This window comes from Ambystoma mexicanum, chromosome 6p (assembly GCF_040938575.1).
Source record: "Ambystoma mexicanum isolate Mex_15411 chromosome 6p, UKY_AmexF1_1, whole genome shotgun sequence".
Classification (NCBI taxonomy): domain Eukaryota; kingdom Metazoa; phylum Chordata; class Amphibia; order Caudata; family Ambystomatidae; genus Ambystoma; species Ambystoma mexicanum.
In genome coordinates, this window is record NC_090935.1 from 478,423,282 (window position 1) to 478,438,017 (window position 14,736).

The following is a 14,736-nucleotide window of genomic DNA, read 5'->3' on the forward strand; positions in this document are numbered from 1 at the left end:
CGCCCTTTCTTCTCTCATTGCCGCCGTCCAAACGGTGCCCGACTCTGCTGCGCAACACAGGGCAGCTGGAGCCCACCCATAGCCAGCAACTGTCACCTTAACAGGGCCAATGCCAACCTGGGGCCAGAGTATCCAAGGTTTGCACTGCTGCTAAAAAGTGAGCAAATGCTTTCATATTATCGAATGGAGCAAACAGGTCTGCATTATATAAAAACATTTGCACTGGGGAAAAAATAAATCATACTTTTTTGTACTATGTTTGCTGCATACCATAAAAAGAAATGTTTGCTACATTTCTTTTCATGTTACATTTCAAACATAGTAAATAAAACAGTCTGTTTCCTTTTTTCCCTTGTGAAAACATGTTTAGATAATACAAGTTGGGGCTAAATCTGCTTGCTCCATTCCCAATTATCTAAGCAGTAAAATCAGTGCTACATACATTGGCCCCACTTTTTTTGCACCTGCGCAAAGCTTTGATAATGTGGACCCTGTGCTTTAGAAACCACAAGGACTGCGTACAAACCACAGTGATGTTTGCCCTATTTGCTGCTATTTTCAAAGAGAGTCGTATGTACATAAGGTTTTATTTACACAGAAAGGAAACAAGGTGGTCATATTTAATTGGGAGTTTTGTATGCTGTAAAATATATTTCCAATTATATATTATGTGAGAGGCTTACATAGGGGTCTGGCCTTGTGCAGATCATGTACTAGTCCAAAAGACCTGCAGGGAGCATGCATGTTCTTATTACACATTATAGCACTTGCCCAACATCTGTTGTCTTCCACCAGTAGCTAGAGTAATGCACCATGAGCCTATCTTGTAGACTATAGGCTTGGGGTGTACAGCCTTTGCACCTCCAGACGTTTTGGACTACAACTCCAATTAGCTTTACCCAAAATAGTCAATGATGTGTCATTTATATAGTGCTTTCGCCAAAACGCTTTACATAGAACATATTTAGATACAATATCACCCAAATGAATTTGATACCCATTTATCAACCTCGGAAGGATGAAAGACTGAGTTGACCATGCTCACACACAGATCGCAGGAGCAAGCACTCAACCCGCTTTGCTATCTTACCGGTGGGCAATGGTCAATGGTGAGGGATCAGGGAAGCTGTAATCCAAAACATCTGCACAGCCAAAGGTTGCAGACCCCTTCTCTAAGCCGATCCTATTACTGCAAATTATACCTGCATTACCACCACAATACCCTCCGCCAGAAGCCTTCCTTATTTAATTGTTTTGACTTTCTCTAATCTGCTACATTCTCAAATGCACAGCTGGAGAGCCGTGTTTGTCAATATACACCAGGCAGACTGGATGTCCCATAACCAGAGCTTCTTATTTAGAGTCAACTTGATTGTTTTATGTTTCTGAAGCCTATCATTTTGGGCAAAAATGCTCCATGTTTGGATGTCACTGTGATATAGATTTTCCGATTTACAAGAATAGTTATACATCATATTTTTATGACTCCTCGTGCTTTTAAGAACTGGAAAAATGATTTATTATTCTAAATGTAATAGTACTTAATTTATTAACCCCATATGGATGACAATAGTGATTGTGGTCTGAGTGGACTGACTTGGAGATGGGTTCCATCCACAAGTGTTACGCTCACCTGGTCTCTGTGGGGGTGCTGGGGCACGGTTGCAGCCCTCCCAGGAAGTAGATCCCCCCTGCCTACCTTCTTCCTCTGCAAATAGGCTGTGGGCTGCGGTGAATTGTAGCACTGCTCCTGCGTAGATATGAGAGGACTTGAGTTTGCCAGCCTGTGACTGATTCCCCTCTCAAACCCTTCTTCCCATAGCATGGTTTCCATGAGTATGCATCGACCCATTAAGGCTCACCTGCTGATTCTTAATGGCGAGCTCTCCTTCCTGCTACTTCTAGCAGGGGCACCTTTCTCGTTACCCTTTGTTTGTCGGGAAGTATTTGTATTGTTCTTTCCACAACCCGTTGTCCGCTCGTTATTAATGTCTATCTCTGCTTTCTCCCAAATAGGTGGGATTGCGGCCCAGCAGAGCAACGGAGCACGAGGCGGCGCCGGATGAGATGGGAATGCTCCCGCGGTGGTCCGGCAGCAGGTAAGTGGGTGTTTAAGGATGAGCACGAAGAATTGTGCAAGCGCGTCCTTAAACTGAATGTTTGTTATGTCTAACCTTGTCTTTTGTCCTTTTACAGGGTCTGCCTTCGGAGATGCAGAATGCGTCGTGCTGCGGTGTCAAGAGTAGGATTCCTGCATTCCAGAGGATGAAGATGATGGAAGAATAGACGTCAAGTTCCGCGAGTGAAGAATGCAGGTGAATGCTGGTTCCAGGATGCAAGCGCATAGGCAGGAGACGGGATTCCCAAGGTAAGTCTGCTTTATCCCAGGCGGCGCTGAGCGTTACGCTGCGTGCAAATGCAGATTCATGCAAATCGCTGGCCTTTGGATGGGAGCGGCTTATATATCCGAGTTTGTGAGTCCACGCCTATCAGGCCTGGCTTGCCTGCCACACCTTGCCACTCCATGAGTTAGCACATGCACAGTAACTCAGGGAGGCCACACCCGAACAATGTGCACATGGAGCTGCTTCAGCAAAATGAAGCTCCAGATTAAAAGCATTTTTACACAAAATAAAGTGTTCCTGTTTACTGACTTTCATGAACCTGGCGCCAAAGGCGCCAGGACTGTGTCCACCCGGGCCCCCTGTGATTGTGACCCTTTGTCCTCTTCCCATGATGGCACAATGTTAGTGTCCTTGGGCCCATTGGACCAGTGACCATGACAACAAGTTCCTGATGAAAATGTGAGGATTGAAAGATGCACCCTATCCTGGAACTCACAGTCCAGGGGGGATCTCTTGATCTGATTGGCCATACAGCATTGTCTCCTAATGGGGTTTCCCATGTGGAGGCTGTAGATCACATGGTAGGTAGCAAGCCTGTAAAGAGAAGACCTGTAATCTTTACTTTTCCTACCATGCCTAGACCATCTTGAACTCAATCCCGGTAGAGGGTAAACATGCCACCTCCAGTACTGCAAAACACTAAATATATGGCTCTTTCAACAGTACCTACCAGATTATTCAAAATCCCTCCCTCCACCAACGGGACTGAGCTACTGTACAATAAATGCCAGGATAATGCTGGCACCCTCCTATTGTAAAGCACCCATCTGCTCTCTATAAGCTATAAAATAAAGTGGATGCATCATAAAAGTCCTTTAGATGATTTAATTTGGCTGTACCCTCAGGTGAATATATAGCTTACACAGCCAATTCACTCCTTCAGAAAACTCCTGATTTTCATTCCTAAAGAAAGGGTGGGCACGGTCAGGTTGGGAAATAAAATAGGCCAAGGTACCAATTAAAAAGTAGCCCACAATAGCAGATTGAAATTCGTTACTTTTTGGAAAAGACTTTGAGTAATAACCAAGGGGAAGTTTTTGGTAGAAGTTGTTGTAAATGGTGCATTTGAAATCATGGTTGCTTATTAACATTGGATAAAACTAGTGTAGTATCTCATGAAACACTGGCCCATTCTAACCAACAAAAGCGGGCCCACGCTAGAATCATGGGCTGGCACTTCGGGCATTGCCATGTAGGCCAGTCCGAGCCTGAGGGCAGGATTCTCTGACTGTTTGAGAATTGATGCAAAGACAGGTCAGTTGTCTAACCCACTCTGGCATTTTTGAACATCAGTGAGAGCTCTTTGACATCAGCGGTTTCTGTTGTTGGCAGATGCCACCCAGGACTGTAGAATTGGTAGGGAGATGAATGTCAAAATTCCAATTTCCTCAACCTTCTGTTTATTAGGAAGCAGCTTTTTTTATTTTTTTACAAAATTGATGAAGCGCTGAAGAGAGCCCATGTGTGGGATCAGTATATTCTCACCTTGTATTGTCAACAGGAGCTATTTCTCATCATCTCATCTCCAGATATATTGTCATATTTTGAGGCATTCTTTTCTCAAAGCAAGCCTACCTATGTAGAGTCAGCAACCAATGCAGCCAACGGTGCCTGCAAAGTCTCGCCAGACTTTGAGGTCTGCGACTATGCCAGTGGGGAGTGACCAGAAAGCCCTATATGTGTTGCCTGTCTTCTCTTGCAGAGGTATTGGATGCTGATTATCAGATGATTGGATCATCATTAGCATCAGAGCAAGTTACCACCTCGAGTACTCAGCCCTGCTACAATATTCAGGAAATCTTTTGATTCTACTGCCTTGCAATCAAGTCAAGAATAAAACCCAGTGTAAGAAGTACACTCAACACAGTAATCTTCATTAGGCATCTTAGTGCATGGAGACTTCACTTCCTTTATATCCTTGCTGCTGCGTAAGTAACCATCTTATTAGCATTAGTTCATTTTCCAGCCGATTGCATTCGGCCACATAACTATGCATGCATGGCACACGCACTCCATCATTGCCATTCCATGAGTTCTAGACACTATGGGCCCAAGACATGGGTTTCTTTGCGCAGAGAATAGGGACTTTGCGGGACATTCTGCATGCAAAACCCCCTCCGTCGAGTCATGGAATCGACTTTGCAGGACTTTTCGGGACCTTGCGGGGACTCTGTACAGGTCCATCATGGCTCTGCGAGACTCCACGCAGAGTGTGGGCCGGGCATGCACAGAGATTTAAATAGGGGGCATGCATATTCCCCATTCTCCATGCAGAATGAGGAAGAACAAGGCATTACATGGGTGTGTCGAGGGATGGCCTCCGTGAGGAAATAGCATTCCAAGCACCACGCAAAACCAAGCATATTCATGGATCTGACTGTGCAACGTTACATCAGGGGGAATCAGCATGCAAAGCTCCCGATCACACCACCACGTGAAAGCAGGCACAAAGCCCCAATCGCATAGGAATCACAGCCAAATATAAGGTCTATTTGGGAATTTAGGGGTGCGTGTACTAGGGATGTAACGGTATAACGGTATACCGTTAAAGATACCGTGAACAACTTAATTGAACAATAATAACCGCCACTTTGTTTATACCGGTATACCGTTTATACCGTTAAGTGTGCTTTTCAATCTGATTTGAAAAGGCTGCAGTAAGCAAGTGTTGCACAGTCTTGGTCTTGCACTGCAGCCTTTTCAAACCTCTCAGCCAGCAGGAGCAGAAATGTATCGATTCAGCCTGGCCCGGCATCATGCGCCATTAGTTCAGTATGTTAAGGTCCTACAGCACTAAGGAAACACACATTGGAACAGCTCTTGCTCTGGCTGTGCAAATTGTATAACAAAAATGGACGGCCAGTGAAGTCATGCATATCTAATTACTCTCCCCAAGGTTTAGATTCAAGGTACTTAAGTTTCTCATGGTCATCGATCGGATAGCCATCCAGTTCTGTTTTAGCTTAGAATTCTGGGATTTCTAGTTTTCCCACCAATTTGAAAGATGGGGAACTACAAATCCCAGAAATTCAAAGGTGGGAACTGGATGCCCTTCTGATGCATGTCCACAAACAACTTTAGCTCTGTATACCAGGCATTGAATGGCCTTTAGGGCAATATGCCCATGGCCGAACCAAATAAGCAAAATGCTTGTGTGGGCCAGTTTTTAGGGTCAAAGTGGGGCACTTTTTTGGCCAAAGTGGGCCAGTTTGATGAGTGATTTCACTACGCGGCTAATTGTTTTGACCACTGTTGCTGAATAAATATTCTTTTAAATGTACAATGTGCATCACATTTTATTAAAAATCTCCCCCTTGGTTACTATTCAAACAGTGTTCCAAAAGGAATGAATTCCAATTTGCAACTTTGTGCCACTTTTATGTTGGTGCCAGAGACAATTTTATGCCCCATTCCGACCCTGCTGTAGACTGTGTGAACACTGGGCCTATCAGTGCTTTCTGCTAGTAAATAAACTGCCCCCTCACTGTCCTCTGAAGATTTGCACATTGGCACTAGAGTTGTTGCTTCGCTTGATCCTTCACCTACCTGCCTTCTGCATATGGCACTGGACTCAAGCAGGCAGGACAGATTCTACATTCAATTTGAAGTATCTAGAGCAATGGGGGTGAAATATTGTTTAGGTCTATTCTCAATTTGTGACACCACCCATGAAAGCATTCCTTCCTCTGAACTCGCATCACAAGGGTCCTAATGCATTCAGACCTTGGGAAAACGGTAATGATGGGGCTATGGTGAGGTGGTGGTCTAGGCCATATTTGTGCCGATATGCATTTGAACTTTGTCATTTTCAAAGTTTTTTGTTTTTTTGCCACTATCTTTAAGAAGGTAAATGAACATGTATTGCAAGAATCAAGAAAGAAATCAACAACGCCCACTGAACGCTGTCCATTTAAGATTACATGGTCGGTGGTGACTCCGACATCAGACCTTCATAATACACCAGGCAGGTGGTAAACAAGCTATAGTGATTAGATCACTATGCAACCTTTCGGTGTGTCTGTGTTGGCTGTGGCATTTTGACACAAGAAACACAATGACATCAGACCGCATACAAGTGACTTTTCTCCCTTTAATGGGATAAAGAGTTGCCAAAACAAACTTTGTCGCAGCGAGGGATCATGATGGCCATGCCAGGTGGTTCCAAAAAAAATGCAAGTCGATGCCTATTTTCAAACCGATGACCTGTGACTGAGCAGCAAGCTCAATGCTCAAAATGTGCATTATGACACTTCCGCTAGTCACTCTGTCATTCAAGTAGAGCAACGAGTGAGCGCCATGAAAGACCAATTCTGCAGCCGCCTTAGATTCCTGGAGGATCGGCTAAATATGTACAGAGACAAGTTTCAAAATGCTACCTTGCTACAGCTGGAAAATCCTGCCTGCGTATTCGTAAGATAACTAAAAAGCATTGACTTAATGGTAAGTTAAACAACTTCAAATGCAAAAAGGCAATGTAAAATAAGTTCTTTTTTTTGGTACAAGTAGTTTCAGTTGGAGTAGTTTTTAATGCCATTCTGTAACCACACGTGCCTGACACAAAATCATTATGTTAGCAATACGAAGAATGAATACAGTGCCAAGAAGGAAAAGGATTTACTTTGGGTTGGTGGCTTTGGGGTTTATATATTTATAATGGATAATGTTTTTAAACATATGACAATGGGGGATTTCGAAAGCTTCTATCATTGAATTTACATATAATAAGTCACACCACGAAATTCACTCATCTCTGCGGGTATTCTCAGCTGCCCTACCAAAGGTAAAATGTCTGTGATTACTGAACACCTTTTGGCCTGCACGTAAACTAAAGACTGTAACGTAAAGAGAGAGAGTGTGTGTGTATGCGCACAAGCACGTACTACCGTCGGCCTCCATTGATCTGTGGCATGCAGATTATCAAGATGGCAACATGTTCATCTTCACCAGTAGCCAGTGGGGGAGCTAAAAGCCTAAATGACCCCTCCTCCTCTCAACACGTGTTTTTGTGTCTGGTGGAAGCAAGGGGTGGCATTTCAGTGGAAAGTATGTTGCAAAAAGCCCAATTCTGGCCCTGGGTGCCTGGTTTTGTTTGTGATGATAAATCCGACAATTTATGACCTTTTAAGAAAATATTTGTTAAGATTAGTTAACTCCACCTCTTACACTGCGATAACCATGATATACCGTCATTTGGCAAGAAGGTTATCGTACCGTCATAAAACTAATACCGTGACACCCCTAGCGTGTACGTAGTTGGGGTGTTGATCGCAGTTAGGGGTGCGCAAGGTAGAGTAGCTGGGTGCAGCCACAGTTTAGGGGGGTTTGCATGCAGATTTACCAGGGACTGACTCAGTTGCGATAAATGGTACGCATATTGACACGGTGCTGTAAATAGTTACAGGGACCCCGCGCAGTGTCACCGGGGTACTGCCTTGTTTAAGGGGGTTTGCACGCAATATTGCTGTGGTGCATTACTTTGCGGACTAGGAGGTCACATAGGTTGCTATACGTGGCTGGATTTGCTTTGCATGGGGTGTGTCGTGGGCGTTCCGGCCACTACTTGCGCATAGGGTTACTTTGCAGTCAAAGGTTCATGAATATGCTAAGCGTGCATTGAAGCCATCATGAAGAAGGACACAGACAACAGATTCCAAATTCAAAACACCCTATTTTTATTAATTTAAATGTCAGGATGAAAAAGGCCTATCTTGCCCTATGCTTAGGTGGGATTTCCCTATCTAAATAAAACTAAGGAAAGTCTGAGTTAAAGAGTTCAATTTAGGAATCTGTCTGTGACCAAATCATATACTTGCCCTCACAACTATATCTGTACAATGCGTAGGGATAATATTTCAACAGAAAAACAGGCGAGTGTACGGCTACCCCTCCCTCTGTTGTGCAAGTCAAGTAACCTATCTTTGGAAGAGGTGCAGTTGTGAACAAATACTGCACTTGGCCTCTACTTTTGCATACAGTAAATTTATTCAAAAACAACATATCATTCTAAAGTCATATGTGGGTTAGAGAGAAGTCGGGTTCTAGTTTTGAATGCTCCTGTGCTAAGCTCTATATATTAGTTTTATAGTCCTGATTTTTGTGTGCAAGGTCACAGGTTGGTAGGGGTGAACCCACACCCCTGGGAAGGTATAGAGAAACAGTCCTGGTTACCACACAGTTCCTTGTTTTGAGAAACCTTTGTATAACTTATATCTCATGCTAAATGCAGTGTTTTACATTACATTTATATAGCGCAACCATAAACCCATAGGTGTGAGGGCGCAGACAAGACACAGAGAGCTAGAAGGAGGCCGAAGAATCCGTGGGAAGGAACCGCAGACTAAAAGACTATTATTTAAAGAGGAAGGTTTTTATGCCCTTCTTGAATATGCTCAGGGCTGCTGAGTTTCTCAATTGATCTGGCAAAGTGTTCCAGAGAGCCGGCGCCGCGAACGCAAAGGCGCCACATTGTGCTTTCTTGCTTTTCACCTTGGGCTGATGAAGCAGGTTCTGATTGTTGGAACGAAGATTTCTGACAGAGGATTTTATTGATATATATCTTTGAAGATAATAGGGCATCTTGCCCTTGAGACACTTAAATGTAATAACCATAAGTCTGAAGGAGATTCTTGCGTCGACAGGCAACCAGTGCAATGCTCGCTGGGCCTCAGATACATGTGCCCTGTAAGCGAGACTAGAGACCACTCTAACTGCTCCAATTTGAACCACCTGGAGACGGTTGATGGTTTTCTTTACTAGAGCCTGCTAGTAAGCTGCAAAAATAATCCAGTTTTGAGCCTATAATGGCACAAGCGATGGTCTCAGCATTGGATTGAGAAATAAAAGGACGCAGATGGGACAACAGTTTAATATAGTAGGTGGCAGAGGATACAGTACTGGCCACATAGGATTTCATATTGAGTGATTGATCTAAAACCACCCCCAGGATCTTTACTTTAGGAAGAGTGAAGATGACGGCATCTCCTAGCTGGAATTGTTTGTAGGCTGGGTCTAATTTGGTTATAATGCTATCAGATCCCACAACCATAAGTTCCGTCTTGCCGCAATTAAGTGCAAGATTATTCAGCATCATCCATTGTTCAATAATGGTGAAGATGCGATTAAGTTCACTTTCGTCCTCATCATGCTGGCCTTTAAGAGGGATGACACATTGAGTGTCATCAGCATAGTTGGAAAAGAGCATGCCCTCCTGGGCTAGATGGGCAAAAAAGGGGGTCATAAAGATGTTATAAATGCACAGCAACAAACTGGCGCCTTGTGGCACTCCAAACAGTATCTGGATTGCTGGTGCTTTGGCATTGTTGGCACATACCCTACTAGATCTATTGGATAAAAAGGATAGCAGCCAGTTGGTAGCAGATTGCGAGCAATTGGCTACAGATGTAATAAGCCTATCTGCTAGTATGGCATGGTCGACTAAGTCTAATGCTGCCGATTGAGCCAAAGAAATAAGAAGGCAAACCTTGTGGGTGTCCATTCTTTGGAGCAGTTGTGACTTAAGATCCAAAAGCAAGGTCCAAAAGTTACAGTCACATTTTTATTGTAATATAGACACATAATCTTGTGGTGGTCAGCCGACATGTGTTTCGACTTCGAGGGGTCTTTATCAAGGCAAAATATCGGTTGTAGCATGGGTGTGGGGTTATTGACCCTGGTCGAACCCCTTGGGGTTGGAGTTTTTTCGTATTATCTCCCAGTTATAGGTCTTGGTATTAACCTAGGGCTGCTATTGCAGTCCCGGACCTGTTATGTTTTCGAGGGATCTAATTCATAAAAAGGTTTCTCAAAACAAGGAACTGCGAGGTAACCAGGACTGTTTCTATATAAAAATTATATGTGGAATTCAACACAAAGATTCTTCTAACATTTCACAAATTGCCACTGAATACACATTTCAAACACAACATTAACAACATTATTCTGATAGATCAACAGTTAGAAAACACATTTACAGATTGACAACCTAACAATTTCTCTACTCATTTAAGTGCATTTTGTGCCATAATAAGAAGTACATCAAAGTGCAAAGAATTTAGGGTCACTGTATTAAGGTGCTGTGTGTACAGTGCAACAAGGGGTATGTTATTGGGAACTTATTCTATTCTTGCAGGTAGGAATGGGCAAACAGATAAGCCATAACGTGTATAGACCTTTTGTGGATGCAATAGTCTTATTCAGGTCTCGGATTCTCCTTCCCCAAGTTCCAAGTCGCATAGTTCAAACAACCTTGAAATGAAATACTCCTGGTCAGGACTCAGGATTCCCTTCCCCAAGTTCCAAGTTACACAGTTCGGAGAAAACCCAAAATATCCTTGTCTCCACAGTTCAATTAATGTTGTTTTCAAATATTTGTTCAGATAATTTGCAGCTTTCACACAGGTTGAAAGTTTCACTGTAAATCAAGCATTAATATCTTTTCGTTTGCATGTTCTTGAAAGTCATATTGGATTTCATCATACTGCGGTTTGTTGAAAGTTATATTCATGTTTAGCACTTCAACATATAGTGGTTTGCTTGAATTAAAAGTTCCTTTCCCTTTCTTGGCTTCCAAATATTTTTGTTCTGTATGATAGCAAGGTTTTAATTTAGTTTGGTATTCATTAATAATGCTTCTTGCTTATGGTTCATTTTCACTTCATCGATGTTTCAATATTTATTCGTTTCACTTTAATTGGATGGCTAAATGGTCAGAGAACTTCAAAAACGTGTTTCTTGACACACTCGACCGCTCCGCTACAAGCTATCCCCATCTATATGATAATTGCCAATGAAAAGGTTGAAGACTTTGAAACACGTACTAACCCGCAGCACGCCCACCAATTCCCTACAAGGTATTCCCTTCTGTTTGATGATTCACAATGAAAAGATCGGAGATTTCCTCCACCCCAGGTAAACAAGCGATTTGAGTAGGAAAGAAAGGGGCAGCATTCTCGCCCGGCTCCCTTCACCTTTTCTAGTCTGCTCCAGGGAGTTCCAACTCCCACGCCACACTGTAGGATTCTTTGCTGCATGCACCAGCCTCCTGGTCCTTCTCCTGCCGTTCCTGTTGTTCATCCCTTCCTCTGGGCTGGCGCCATTTATACACCTGCAGCCCCTTGAGAGGCTACAGGTGTGGGTAACCAATTAGCCTTGCCTGGCCACAATTAAAGGAACATGCTTAACCCTCACTGCTCTTAGGAGGCATCTTCCTCGTCCCAGTACTATAGTGGCAAAAGAACATAGTCTTCATTGCTCTTTGTTGCCTCTTCTTCGTCCAAGTACTGTCAAGTTTCAACGGTGGAGAAATTAGGGGGGCTGGCTTATAAAAGCCCATTAATGTTGGGGAAAGGTTGTGTGGTTCGTTAGTAGTAAAAAAGGGATGCCATGTCTCACCCATTTTATATTTAACCCTTTTTGGCCTTTTCCCGCTACTTCTGGACTGGGGGTATCTCATATCCTTTTCTTGGTCCATTCATTGCTCTTGGGATAGAGGATTCTTCCTGAAGGGGAATTGTGGAGTACCGTGCCTCGTCTGAGTAAGTCTCTCTCCCAATTCCCAAGCACCCTCCATCCAGGTGATCCTCCCTCACTTCTCCACCCCCAGGATCAGGATTCAAGAGTGATGGCCTTTCACTGGCCACCTGAGAAGAGGACGGTGAGAATACCCCCAGTTTTCTCACAGTGCACATAATCTTTTGCGCACAGGGACACGCAAAGTCATTTTCAGCATAGAGACTTCGCCAGATCAATGCACACTTTTCTATTAATCAGGCCCTATACATATCCCCCCTATTAAATGAAACCCCTAACAATCACAGCATACCATTCTTAAAAATTGATAAATCCTATCAAATCATTTAAATTTAAAATCTCCAAACCTTGCTGGTAACCTCTTATTTTTTTCCTTGGTATCTAAGGTGGCTTAGTTTTTCTGATTCAAAATATGCTCTTCTGGCTCCAAATCTGCGCATATTGGATTTTTTTCTTGGCTATCACCAGCCTTAGCAGATTTCTCATTTTGATGAGCTAATTATGAATGACTTACCTCCAATTCAACAAAGGAGCGGGGAAGTGGAAGCTGGAGCAGTGCAGCTTGTGTTTCTCCCCTGGCATCCTGTGTGCAGTTCGTTTAGTGTTCTGTGTTCGATGGCGGGTGACGACAATGTGGAACAGCAAATGAGTTGTAGCTGAGTCTGGACTGTGCCATACCAAAGCTTCCAGGGAGACATTGCGCCCATTAACTTGGATATATAGATCCTTCTCGCCATACTTTCAGCTCTCCCTACCACAGCTGCCACTTTCTAGCAACTCTCCATTGGCAAAAGTGGTCCCTTGCAGCCGAGTCTCTTTGGAATGACAGTTCCTCAACATCCCTCTCAAGACCACCACCACCACCACTGAGTGAGAGTGGGAATGCAGGCGGATAGATGCGCTAAGCCCTGAATCTGGTATTGGGAGATCAGGGAGCTTGGGGTACCTTGCGCTAAACTCATTTTTGGGTGCTTTGCCTGCGTGCTCCAGGCCACCGTAGCCTTCTGTTCCCCAGTACCCGCAGACAACTCCATCAAAGGTGCAGGTGGACAATATGAGGACTAGGGGAGCTTAGGGTGTCAGCACACATTCTAAGTAGTTGCCACCTGGCTACTACCAGTCACAGGTGTTCCCTGGGGTGTGCCTCTGAAGCCGCCTTGCTTGGTGTTAGGGAGAATTCTCATTGATGGCTAATTTCCCTCACCTAGTGAGTCCCCCAACAGCTTTGCTGGACTTCTGGAGTTTATTTTTTTCCACTTGGTAAGAGTGTGAGCTTTTCCCCCACTCTTACCTGTGTTTTGCCAGGTATGTTTCTCTGTTTTTGTGATTGTGGACTCTGAAGTACACCACTTCAGCATCCCCCTTCTTTTGCGTGTCACACAGTACCTTCAGTGCCGTGGCACAGGGTTGTCTTTGAGACTTCCCCAGACTCCATTTCTGAGGCTGACTACAGTCACCCAGAAAAAGGTAAAGTTACCATTAACTTTACCTAGTCAATCTACCACATATCCAGTACACCCCATCTTCCATGGAGTACTGGAAAGGGTTAATTCGTATCCCTTTTTATCTGTACCTCCTAGAGCATTGTTTCGCTCTTTTAACATTTAGACTTGGCTGGTGGAAGTGGTATCTACCCTAACTTTTCTACCGCGATTATATTAGATAAATGTGGTATTGTTTTTGGCTATTATATTAGCCTCGAACATAAACCTGCTTGACCAAATTGTCTTTCTTTTGGCTCCAGTTGGGTTTATTCGCCATTTCTTTTTGTTAAAGTCCTTCTTGTGTTTTACTTTGCGCGTCAAACTAGGTTCGCCTTTTTTGTTCACTGTCTTTTGGCAGGCTTCTGCCCAGAAGCCCTCCACCAGGCGCCTGGGTGTCTAGGTGGGCTGAATGTGAGGGAGGGGTGTAGTCACCCCCTGCACAGGCTATCCTAGGAAACCAAAGTCGCACTTTGCCATGATTGCTGAGGTGGTTGTCCAGGCTGGACAACCCCCCTGCTGGGTGATTGACAGCCAGGCTGTTTGAATGGGGGTTTTGCGCATAAAAGGCAGGTCTCTTGGGCTAGAAGTCAGAGAGTCGCTACCGGAACTACAAGGAACTGAAGATAAGCAGAAAGAACAACGACTGCTGCAGCTACCCCGTCCCGGTGAAGCCCTGCTGCAGTCCTAAGCTATCTCCCGTTCAATGACTAAGAGAAGATCCAGTCCGGAGTCTTCTTCCCTTGAGCCTGGTGGGGATAACCAGCTCATCTTCTTCAGTCAGAGGTCGCCTTCGTGGTCGAAAGTGGTCCGGATAGCCACCTGAAGAGCCTCTCCTGTTTTTAAGGAGCGCACCTTTTATTCATTGTCGCTGCTGCCGGCTTCATTCCTGTGTGGTGCAGACCCCCTTCAGATGTCCTCCTTCACAACGAAGCTCCTGGAACCGTGGTTCTGCGGGAAACCAACAGGAACAACTGCCAGGGCACTAGCTGCACATTTGGAATAAGGTACTGTGTTCTGCTTGAGGAAACTGGGTGAACCCCTTTTCTTCATATTGAAGGCTTGCCCTTGTCTTCCCTCCTTCTTATAACTTTTGCTTCCGAACATTGACAATATCGAAGTACTCTTGGCTACGTTGAATCGTGAACTGTCTGACTATGGGCCTGATCACTTCTTTGGCGGTAACGCCGGCGATATTAGCCCTACCGCCAAACTCCCCGGCGCTGATAGCACCGGATCACGAGTTCGGCGGTAATGTAATTCCCCATTCCCCATTGAGCCCATTCGGGAATGCCCCATTCCCCATTGGGCTCAATCGGGAA

At 44.3% G+C, this 14,736-nt stretch overlaps 1 long non-coding RNA gene across 1 annotated transcript in view; it reads left to right on the forward strand.

Annotated features, from left to right (window-relative positions):
* Nucleotides 1–14,736, forward strand: part of LOC138510939 (uncharacterized) — a 309,116-nt gene that overhangs the window by 294 nt on the left and 294,086 nt on the right. The window contains exons 2-3 of the long non-coding RNA XR_011280482.1: nucleotides 2,017–2,099; nucleotides 2,197–2,368. This is a non-coding gene — a long non-coding RNA (uncharacterized lncRNA). The remainder of the gene's footprint in view (nucleotides 1–2,016; nucleotides 2,100–2,196; nucleotides 2,369–14,736) is intronic.